Consider the following 12,425-nt stretch of genomic DNA (forward strand, 5'->3'; position numbering starts at 1 on the left):
AACGTGCAAAACCAGAAAGCAGATGGTGCTGCATTTTCCAGTATCAGCAGCAGAAAAGAGGGCATGTAGGGGAGGAGAACAAATTCAGCAATCTGCCCCTAATACACTGTTCCAGCTTTTGGCACTCTGTGGTTTTGGGCTTTCTTTATTGGAAGTTGAGCCTGGTTTACTATGTTTAACAGTCAACATTGGACAGATCCTTTGTGATTATGTCCAAATTTCCGCAGGTCCACTTACGTCTTCAGCCTATGCAGGATCCTCGTCTGGGAGTTTCACATCTTAATACATTGATTAATAATGAAAAAACAAACAAAAAACCACAAACTACTTTATTTCAGATAGAATTGAAGTGCCGCGGAAAGAGTATCTGTTTCTACGAGAATTTGAAAACACTACTCCAAACCCACATTCTTCATATGATTTTTGACTTAAAAAAAAAAACAAAACCCAACCCTATCACTACTCCATTAGTAGTCTAATCAGACTAATCAGTTTATATACTTTCTCACTTCACAGAAGTCATACTGATGCCTTTGATCCATTATGCTGCTTTCCTCTACACATTTTCATTTTGGCTAAATCCTTTTTGAAAAGAGGTTTCCAGAACTGAATTTTATATATAGATAAATCACAGATTTATTTATTTTATTGCAATGCATCTTTTTTTCCTTTCATTACTATTGACTGAGCTTTGTGAAGTTTCCATAGCATCAAGCACTCTTTTCTGAAAAAAATAATCGAATTGGGGCTCATCAGTATGTACATTGATATAATTTTTGGGTTTTAAGACAGCAGTTAGCATCTAGTGATGGAAATTCACTCATTTTTTCATCTAACATGGGGTACCTTAAAAGCCCTCCATAAGTTCCTGTAGCCAGCTCTAAATTTCTGCTGCTTTGAATAATTTTCTGTTATCAGCATATTCAGCCACTTCTTGGCTCACTGTTAGAAAGGTTGAAAAGTAAAAATTCCATCAAATATCCTCGAAAAACTTCACAGACAATCCCTCTCTGCTGAGAGACCGTTTATTTTTATTGCTTTCTAATTATTAATCTGTAAGACTTTCCCTCCAACAGCATGAGAACTCTGCTTCTTTAAATGCCTTTGATAATCTTATCAAAACCTTTGGAAAGATAGCATTATACAGGCTGCACTTAAACACACGCTTACTGCTTTCTATGTGACAATTTTTTTTTCCCCTCTGAACAAGTAATGCTGGTGCCTTCGGATACCTATAATTACCCATTTGTGTATTAATTGCTTTGAATTTCTACAAATCTGGATAGTAATCAAGTCTTTTTGGAACATTCTTGAACCCTTTGCGTTACAACCTTACCATAAGATCTTTTTTTTAGAAATCTGTTTTCTGTCAATAATCTACCACCCTGTTGCCTGTATTGGTCACTGGCTGATGACACCACAAGAAGTGGATGCACAGCTTGCAGATGCCAGGCTGTGACTATCAACTGCAAACAAAAGGGATGCTGTGGTTTAAAAGTGGGAGACAATGTCTTCACGGAGCAAAGGAGGCAAACTGAGGCTACCAAACTGATCATGCTGACCATGGGCCAGCAGCGTGCCATGTAAAGCAATGCATGATCAGCAAGATGGAGAGCTGCTGAAAAGCAGAGGGTCCTAAGACAGGGCATAAGAGAAACCACACTGTGCCCCTGGCTATGAGCAAGCAGAGCAGAGGAAGAACTAATCCTGCACTACCCTTTTAGTACCACTGCAGTAAATATGTGGATGTAAGCATAAGAGACAACTTCTACAACATATCATATGTGACAGCTCTGACTGAAGACTGGAAGGCAGCAGAAAGCCAGCCACTCCCCCATGAGCATACCATACATGCATACTGATTTCAGCAACACAGTTAAGAATGCTAAATGATTTTGCTACCAGGTATTGTATTTATACCCAGCAACAAGTGCTAGGAAACTGGTAACATCTACCAAACAGCATGAATCAACTTCCCTCCCTGCAAACTCTTCATTTCTTTTGAACTATGCACTGATTTACTCACACTGGGGAATTCCACAAACACACAAAACTATTTACTATTCCAGTGCTCTGAAAAAAAAAGTTTTGGTAGAGTCTTCAATTCTGCTCACCTTCCAGCAAAAAAGACAATTTGGATACAAGCACTTCCTCAAGAAGACACGTCAATCACATACAAGATCTGCAGGAAAATTCTGCTTGAAAGATTAGATTCAAATTTAAGACCACCACTGCATTTCCAGGGCAAAATTAATAAGAAGTAGAAGGAAACACTATTTCTGTTCTACATTCCAGATGACCTATAAGCTAGTATTTTGCAAGTCTTGGTTTACAAAATTATAGCACTGTAGTTACATGCCTAACAATATATCCTACAGGTAATTATAGAATCACAGAATGGCCTGGGTTGATAAGGACCTCAAAGACCATCTGGTTTCAACCCTCATGCTATGTGCAGTCTTGCTAATCACTAGACCAGGCTGCCCAGAGCCACATCCTGCCAGTCCTTGAATGCCTCCAGGGATGGGGCTTCCACAACGTCTCTGAGCAGCCTGTTCCAGTGCATCACCACCCTCTGAGTGAAAGTGATACTTTACATCTGAACTACAGTTACATATACTTCCTTTCTGTGCAAAATTGTTTTCAGTTGCATCAATGTAAAAATTCGTGCAGAAGAAATAATTGAACAGAGTTATTCAGCCTATGTATTAGAAGTTAAATAAACAAAATAAATAAAATTAAATAATATCTATAAGTTATGTCTTGAATGCTTATTAACAACAAGTAAGAATGTTCACTACCTCATGCTTATTTATGGTGAGACTGTGAAAAAGCTGCCTACACAGCTACGGTGATGATGGAGCTTCACTGGAGTGCCATGAAGATGAAGACTTGTTCATTGTCAAAGACTTCTGTAATCTGAGTTCCTAACAAAACAGATTAAAGAACTACACACAGAAGTAACCTAAATTGGCTTTCTGGATGCCAGAGCTCTCGAGAAAACATTTTGTTAGATTTGTGCGCATGCATGCTGTGGCATAAGCAGATGCTTCATGCAGTGAGGTTTCAGAAGATAATACCTTACAAACTGAGAACAGTATCATGCAGAACAACACTCTAAACTATTAATGATAAAAATAATACTGGATTGTAGTTGTAACATTGGTTGTTAGACACCAGAAAAAAAGATCAGTACTGCATAAAGGATCTTGTACTTTTCTGCAACACACTCTTTTCATGATCAGCCTGAGGTGCAACATCACAGGCTGAGTGATGCTGAAGATAACCAAGGAAAACCTCCTCCCAACAACTACTACAAAACACTTATAAGTATGTAACAAGTTCAAGAACTAGGTTCTTTTTCCTGTTTGTTTGTTCTAAATACTATGTAAATACTTGAAATACTATGTAAAAACCTGTTAGATTTTGAAACAGAATATTACAAAATGTACAAGCCTCTGTAGGAGATTCATAATTACCTGTGCCCATTCAGTGATCAAGAAAATTCAAAAGAGATAAATAAAGGTTGTGTTTGGAAGGACCCCACTGCTGCCCAGGTAAGGGCTATCCTTAACTACAAGGCAGTTGTTTTCATGTTTTCAGCTTCTGTTCTTAAAATATAAACCAAAAAAAAAAAAAAGAGCCACTGCTTATTCTTTCAGATATCAACTTCTGCAGCAGTTGTTTTGCTTCCCTCAGGATGACTTCTGGAAAATGTCATGCTTCTACTTTTAGCTCACAGCCCTTCGCTTTCGATTTATGATGCTTTTAGTTGTTGGGATTTTTTTTCCTTCTTCAGATTTAATACCATATAATCAAGCAAATATTAATCTGACTGCATTGTTTATCTGCCTGGTCATCAGTACGAAGTCTCATCAGCCTTAATGAACTGGCCAGTGGGGCAGAGTGCACCCTCAGCAAGCTTGCAGGTGACACAAATCTGGAAGGAGTGGGTGGTAAGCCAAGGGGTGATGCTACCACCCAGAGGGACCTGACAAGCCGGAGAGGTGCGTTGACAGGAGTCCGATGGAGTTCAACACAGAAAAGTACCAAGCCCTACTCTGGGTGCCTCTGCTTCAGCAGGGATTGGACAAGATGAACCCCCAGGGTCCCTTCCTACCCCAGTCTGTGATTTTGTAACCTCACCTATAACATTCACATCTATCCAGCAAATCAACAGATCATATGAATTACTGCATAACATGCTGTGGCATGTTTTAAAGGAGCATTCTGTTCCAGACAAAATATAACCGGGCTAGTTTGTGAAGGAGAAACCAGTAAATCTTTGAAAATACATAACAAGCTTCACCTCCCAATTCATAGTCTTAGACTTGGGAGCAAAAAGCAAATCATCTGATACTTGTCTCCTGAAATCTTTTAAACTGGGGAAGTTCAGCCTCAAACTCAATATGGCAGAGATGAGATTCAGCCTGAGCCTCAACCAGGTTGGTTGAGCCAACAGCCCTGGACATATGCTGAAGTCTGCTACTTTGTCATTTAAAATATGCTTTCATTCTCAGCTAAATGCAAGTAAACACTGGGTGCTACTCGTGATCAAAGGGATCATCTAAATAAAGGGCAATCAAAATACCAGAGAGCAGATAACTACATGGAGCTGTGTTACACCACACACCCCGCAGTGGCTTTTAACATTTGCTGTCTCAGACAGTTCAGAAGCAAGGAGCTGCACTCGTAGTTCTAATAGAGACCAGTCAGTTTCATGACCAGTACAAACATTCGTCACAGTGGATATTAAAGAAAAGGCAATAAAATCTCTCCCCTAGAGGCTTAAACTGACCAGTCCAGGTGGCATCATCTCACATACACCACTAAGTTTTTTCTTGACTTATGGATGCATCATCAAGCTTTGAGGTGTCAGAAATTACTGGGTTCAAAGATAAGTGTACCACATATTCTAGAGCTCCGATGTGGCACGATGACTCTATTATTCGCCAGTTCCTGAAGGACAGGGATTGCTCCACAATCTCCACACTGGAGAGTTCTAAGCACTTGCACCGAAGATGGAGTGAAGATACACCTCCTTAGCACAGGTGGTCCTGCTCTGAGTACTTCACTCACCTTCTCAAGGAGGAAAAAGAAAAGCTTCAACTCTTCCAATTCATACCTACTTAGATAAATAAATAGGAAGTGTATACATAGAACCTTTGGAAGAAACTAGTTGTGAGTTTGTATTTAAAAATTCAGAATTTAAAGGATGATGAAGATACTCCCATAAGGTTACCATAAAAACAGCCACCACCAAAATGAAAAACCAGGAGGTATTTAAAATATATACACCACATTCCTTTATTAAACCTGCAGGGTTTTTCCTTTTTTTGTTTTTCTGGTCAAAAGAAAAAACATCAGTCAAAAATCTCACTTAACGAACAACTGGCACTCTTAAAATCAGAGAGTTTTCCATCAAAGCACGCGAGTCCCTTTCATCCTATGAAGGACCCTATCAGTCTAGAGCCCTTTCAGCTTACACAATGTGTTTATCAATCAACACAACTGTTCTGCTGAATAGAAAAAGGCACATTACTTTGCAAAAAGCCAGGCATGGCTAAGTGATACAGAGACATTTAGAGTGTTGTTTTCTTTTTCACTCTAGTCTAAACCTGGTTGCTTTTCCACAGCTAGCTATCAGCACATAACTTACATTTTTATCTTTTGTCACTAACTGCTTCGTGAGCAAATGAGAAAAGGGAGACCGTTATCCAGATCTAAGTCTCGTTTGACAACTAACTCCTACGGAACCTGATTTAGCCAATTCTGTCAAGTCAAATAATCAGGGAATGAGTCACCCGCTGAAGTTACCCAGGCATCATATTTGGCCACTGATAGCTCTTGAAACAAATTTATCCTATTTAAAACATCAACCATTTCAATGGGACTTCTCATCACGCACACATAGCTGTAAGCTCTCTGCCAGGGTTACATAACTGTATCTACAGAAACAATGAATTATATCAGGCCTTGCCCAGAGATAAACAATATTGCTGAAGGCTTTTGTCAGCCTAAATTGTCCCAAACAACAAGGTGCTGTCTCTTCTGAGACAGCAAAGCTCTTCAAGTCATTAAGCAAAGATTCAAGTAATCTGCCCTTTTGTGGTTCTCCAAAGCTTCACAGCCTATGAGCTCTGGCATAACAGCTTCATTAAACACTATTTCTGGAGATAAGCAAAACCCACCTAGACACTTTCCGATGTAACCTACTCTAGGGAAATTTCTTTAGAAGAGGTGTGGAACTGGATGATCTCCAGAGGTCCCCTTCAATGCATATGATTTCATAATCGTGTGTGTGATTGTAATAAGAGACAGCTGAGATGAATTTGCACGAATGAATCTCTTGCAGCTCAGAGGACCGTATATCTGCCAGGTGCACAGGGCTTCCAGAGGCAGGGATAATTATGCAGTGACATTTTCCAGTTACATTCCCCTTACGCTTTCTCTAATATACTCTCGCTTTCTATTCCTATCCACTAAATGAGGGCCTGATTCATCATGCCATTGATGATGGCACAGAATTTCTGTGTATGAGTGTCCCTTGCTGTCTGACTAATGTGTGCTACACTAGCAGGGACTGAGATGTCAGAGAGGCTGCAAACATCATAATCTAAACATACCTGAACCACAGTGACATTCTTTTCCGTAATGGTCGAACTCAAGTCATTAAGCCTGGAAGGAACTTAAAGCAAGCAAACTGTCATCTTTAGTAAGACTGCTGTATATGTTAAAAATTGGCTTGCGCTCAAACACTTGCTGAACCACGAATTCAATTCAGAATGCAATAACTTGTTAAAAAGTAATAAAAACTGTTGATTGGTCACTTCACCTGACATCTATGATATTGAATTTAAAACTATGTATTCATAATACAGTTGACAAGTTCCTCTGAAAGATAACATGCTTTATCATCCTGAATTACTGACTTTGGGAGACAAAGACAATAGCTCTGTAGTTCTTGCCAGCTTTAGCACAGATAGCAGAAGCAGAAACACACACATGCAAAATCTAATCACCAATTCTCTGCCATACCCAGATTCAAGTCTTGAATTCTTGACTAACTGCCACACTGAAATCATAAAGTCACAATCAATGCAGTCATCCTTACAATCTGTGCAGCTGCCACTGCCAAATTTGGATTTCTCTTAATCTACTTGTATTTTTAGGTATTAGATCACTAAAACACCTCCTCTGTACTCTGCCCCACTCGGATAACAAAGTTTTAAATTTGACGTTATGTGTGAAGCTTTAAAGTTCAACCAAATTTTGATGATTTATTTGAATTTCTCCATCTTACAAAAATGATAAGACCTTTTGTAATCCAAGAGCTAAGCATAATTTTCCTTTACACCATAATGCCACAGCTTCCATATCTGAAAAGAGCTTCTGCACACAGTAGAACTGCTTAAATACTTAAAAGCCAACACACATAAATTGCACAATTCTCAGAAAGCCTATGAAATTCAGGCACAATTATGTTGATTTCTGGCTCCAGAATTAATGAACACGTGAATCCCCAAAATTGTGTCTCAGTAAACTTTCTCAAAGTTTAAGTCTTGTCTATTTTATAGACCCATTAAAGCAAGGGAAAATCAGATTGAATGTGAATAACTTCTATCAAAACAATTTTATTATTTGTAACTGCCATACAGAATTTTGTCTGTCTCCAATGAAGTATTAAATTATAGCAGCAAATTAATTACCAACAGTATTGCAAATAAGCAATTCATAATAAATTTACTATCTCTAACTGAACCTGATCCATAGAGCAGCAGGTACTTCCTTTATTTAATAGGTTAGATTCTTGGGAGATTTTTCATAGAGATAGTAATTGAGGAAAACCACTACTTCTCTACCAAAACAATTTCCTCAAAGCCTAAGAAACTTTATCAGTATAAAAATCTGAAGAAAAAGAAATCTGCACAATATGGTCGATTCTGGTCAAAAGCCACATGAAAGCACTTCAAAAGATTGGTCCTGTGGTTTAACAGACCCGTTTAAACCATGACATCTCAGTGAACGTACTTGAGCTTGCTACTCACTTTTGTAACAGTAGGTGAGAAAGGATCCACATAATGGAATCAGTTGCAGCTTTGCTCATCTCCACACTTGTCTGGGGGTAATGAGGCATTCCAGATTCAGCAAATTTTGGATACATTACTGAAATTCCTGTATTAAATTTAAGGCAACACCAAGCGAGACTGCTGCAGTGCCTGTCCCATGGTCTGCATACTGTTACCCTGGCCTCCTGCTGCGTTCATTGGAAAAATCTTTCATCAAATTTATCTTCTCAGACTCACTTCTCAAACAGAATCAAACTATCCTACTTAATGAATCCCCTAAAATAGTAAAGCAAAGAAAGGGAGAACTTATGTTCACTATATCTTCATTTCCCAAGATTTATTCTGGTTACCTGTGTTTCCTTACTTTCTTATTTAGGCAGTTACCATCCTAGTTTGAACAGCATATGACTAACAAGACCAGATTATTGACAAGTGTACGCTCTCTATCAGAGTTCAGTACCAAGCCTATTTTTTTCCTCTTTAGCTCTATTCTGTAAATGATATCACCTAATTTACCAAATCATTTGACTACCAGTGAAATAGGCCTTTTATTCTAACTACAGTGCTGTATGATTTGGAGAAAAAAAAAATCCTACAGAAAATGCTTTGATAGCAAATTGACCACTGATTACAAACTGGGACAACACCCACAATACTGATATTTTCATCTGCACAGCTGACAGTTCCAAATACCAGTCCTCTCGAGCTCTGTGAAAAATAACTGACGCTGGTGCTCAAGTCTAGATGAACAGTAGAAACATATAATGTATAATGCTAACAAATGTATAAGTCTGGCTTTACATACTCTTGAAAGGCACTGACCAACTCATTTTTTAATTCCAGTAATGTCAGACTCCCTTATCTCAGCTGCTGTATCTACACTTTTGGGCAACGCATCAAGGTAGTTATGCTTCTATGCTTGGGACCCCATATGTGCACACGTGAACAACATCCAGTACAAAGCAGAGACAAATCAGCATCACAAGTATAAACAGCGAATGGACTATAAGCACTATTTACCTTTTTTTCCTTTGCATTTCTGTTTCATATACTGAGACTGAAAAGGTGGATTTACCATTGCTCGGCCACAGAAGTAAATGAACATTTCTTAGAGTCTTTGCTCCACACTGGTGGTTACTCTTCAACCTCAGTATTTTTAAGCAGCATCAAGCACAATAGAGACTGCGGCTGATGAAAGACCACACACTCTGTCACTGCAAATTACCAAGTGAAGCTTTACTGATGAGTCCCCATGTTGCCTTCATACAGCAGACATCTCATACCGACAACAAATTCTGTCACAGGCTTGGTCAAATTCAACTGGACTCTATGAGAGCCAAGAATTGGCTTTATTCTCTTCTGGGTGTGCTTCTATGGGGACAACAGGACAGGCTAGCCATTACCACTGAAGTGTTAGTCTGCATCATTTCTACCTACCCATACCTCTTAGCCATAGTCAAGCGTACCTCTACAGCAGCACTGAGTACGACCACCTGAGAAACTAAGACTCAGTTGCTACACTGAATGTAGAATCAAGGCCTCCCAACAGAGAGCAAGCATTCTCTAAGAATTCATTACCAAATCAGGTGTTCTCACCTGACCACAGAGACAGTGGTTCCTCTGGTGTGTAACTTCTACCTTCCATTCATTTGGTTTCTGTGGAGTGTATTTGCATGAACAGAAACAGACTAAGAAGCATAAATATGGCCAGGTGATGACAGCCAGAGGAGAGATGCAGGAACGAACTTAAAAGGCTATGGATAATGATTTCTGTTTCCAGCTTCCCACGGAGCAGACTATCTGCTGATGTCTGTATCCAGTTGTCCATTCAGAACAAAAGTGATAGCAACAAAAATTATGGTAAATTATTGTAGTTTCAGAAGACATAATTTGATATTTCAATATACTCTGCCTCCAGTAAAGAATTTTTTTAAAGAAATCTGCAAATATCAGCTGTGATGTTAAAAAGTAAATGTTAATACGATCATCAAAAGCCAGGGAACTGAGGTAAGTCAGCACAGAGGCCATCACATTCCTCCATCCTTCCTAACTGTTTGAGATGTAAACACATACGTGTTTGCCAAAGGATTTCTACATTAGAAAAGTGTGAAGCTGTGCCAAAATTCAAAGCTGTTCTATTGAAGTCCATGTAAGTAGGTTGGAAAGACTCAAACAGTCGAGAAACCTGTCTTTCTCCATGTATGGTACTCCTCCTGTTCACAGTTTGACAATGAATTACACAGTAGTGAAAGAATTTCCTGCCTAAAAGACAGTGTTGGCACCATCCTGGACTGCACTATATCCCCTGGAGTGCAGATAGATCCTTCAAGGAAATCAAGTTGGTTTTATACCCGTATTTCTCCTGGCTCACAATATCATATGGCCAACTCTTCAGCAAAAGAACCTGAAGAAATTAAAAGAAAAAAAAAAAAAAAACAAAAAAACCAAGAAAACAACCTTCAAAGGTTTAAGTCAGCTACTCAGCCTTCAGGCACTTCTGCTTCCCAGTAATAAAGAACATTGTTTACAAACTCTGGATAAAAAAAGCAGGTTCAGGCCTTAGGGATTTTGAAGAGTGGGAGAGTAGCACTTCCAAGCACATCTACCACTACAGGTGCCTGAGGTCAGCTAGCACATTTTTTATGTCCTACTGCACCAACACTGGAAAACACAGTTAAGCTGAGACTCTACCAGAAATTCCACTAGAACACGTAACAATCCACACGAAAAGGGATACCCAACTTCCTGTTCTTGGAGCATTCATCTCTAAACTAAAAAAAAATAATTGGAAAACACATTCTATACTTTAACAAGACCTTCAAGGTGATCTCATAGGTCTTTGCCATCACCCATTTTCACTGCATTCTATCTTTATTATAAGCATATATTAATTTTAAGTACCAGTCATTGCAGACAAATGACTCAAATAAGTGAGTCATGCAGGTGTGTTAGATCAGATTTTGCTGCCACTGTTGTTAGTAAGAGTTAGAAATCAACATTCCAGCAGACACTGTAGGATCAGGCTTGCCACCAATTGAATTCTGTTAAGATGAGCATGCAGTACTCACTGATTGCCGGAATCAGGCAATACAATAATTGCCTCCATTACGTTGAATGGAGATGAAAAATGATAACAAGAATGAGTGAGGTAGAAGCAGAAAATCTTTTGAAAGCCCACTATTAATTGATTCATCATGGAACAGCACATGTAGAGAGATGCACTTCAGTATAAAAATGTGTTTTGTTTACACAAAATAATGCTTCCAAGGGAACAAGAGAGTTATGTGCTAAAAACACAACACGCAGCACTAGCCAGGAACCTGTTAAATATTAACCTCTGCAAGTCTGCTTGCTACTGGCAAGAGATCACAGTTTTACTGTGGAGGGTGCACACAAGTATAGTTTTGAAATTCTCCGGAAAAGACAGTAGCTACAATTTGCTCAAGTACTTGCAATCTCCTCGTCCCCTCCCCGTCGTCCTCCAATCCATGCTAGTTTTCACAAGGCAGTAATTTGCACAGGATTATACAGTGATTCCTATGAACTGGTTACTTCCTCTGGTTTTGATTTTGCAGCATATATATGTGTGTATATATATATATGTGTGTATATATATATATATATATATGTGTGTGTGTGTGTGTGTGTGTGTGTATATTTACATTAAATAAGGAAAGAAAACACTCTGCCTTTAAATTGAAAACTAAATTGAAAAATGTAACCAAAAGACAAAAGCTACCAGGAGGCAGCATGTCTAACTCCTGTTCTCAAGCTGCTTAGATTCTTAGGCTAGTTCAAAAACTCAAAACAACCAAAGCAAAACCAGAGCCCCAAACGTGAGCCAAGATGAGAATCTACTGTTTTCAATACTGGCAGTCTGTTTGATGTTAACCTTCAAAATCCAGAAAGCAGAAAGAACATGAGTCCGTTTCTAGTATTATGACACATTCCAGAAACTAAATATATTTCGGAATATATTTCACTTTTTAAGCATCCTGTGAACTTACAGATCAAAAAACATTAAATAATTTCAGATATTTTTGAATGTAGTTATACTGACTCCTAACCCTAGTAGCAGAGATTAAATAGTTGTACATCTTCAGAAATCTGACCCTGGCTCTCTAAGAACTCTCTCTGGTATTGGGATTCAAATAATAAACATAAGACATAATTTTCAAATGTGAATGTTTAGTAAGACAGCTGCATTCCATCCAAATGAAGAACTACAAGTATCAAATTTTAGTCTAACAAGTCACATTTCCGAAACTTAAACAGCAGATGCCTGTCTGTTTTCTGATGAAAAAAAAAATTATGCAATTACACCAACTACTGTACTTGCATGAAGAACCACTTGTC

The 12,425-nt window shown here is 38.6% G+C and overlaps 1 protein-coding gene across 12 annotated transcripts in view; it reads right to left on the bottom strand.

Annotated features, from left to right (window-relative positions):
* Nucleotides 1-12,425, bottom strand: part of FAM13A (family with sequence similarity 13 member A) — a 137,602-nt gene that overhangs the window by 72,268 nt on the left and 52,909 nt on the right. The window lies entirely within an intron of this gene.

This window comes from Lagopus muta, chromosome 4, assembly GCF_023343835.1.
Source record: "Lagopus muta isolate bLagMut1 chromosome 4, bLagMut1 primary, whole genome shotgun sequence".
In the NCBI taxonomy this organism is placed as follows: domain Eukaryota; kingdom Metazoa; phylum Chordata; class Aves; order Galliformes; family Phasianidae; genus Lagopus; species Lagopus muta.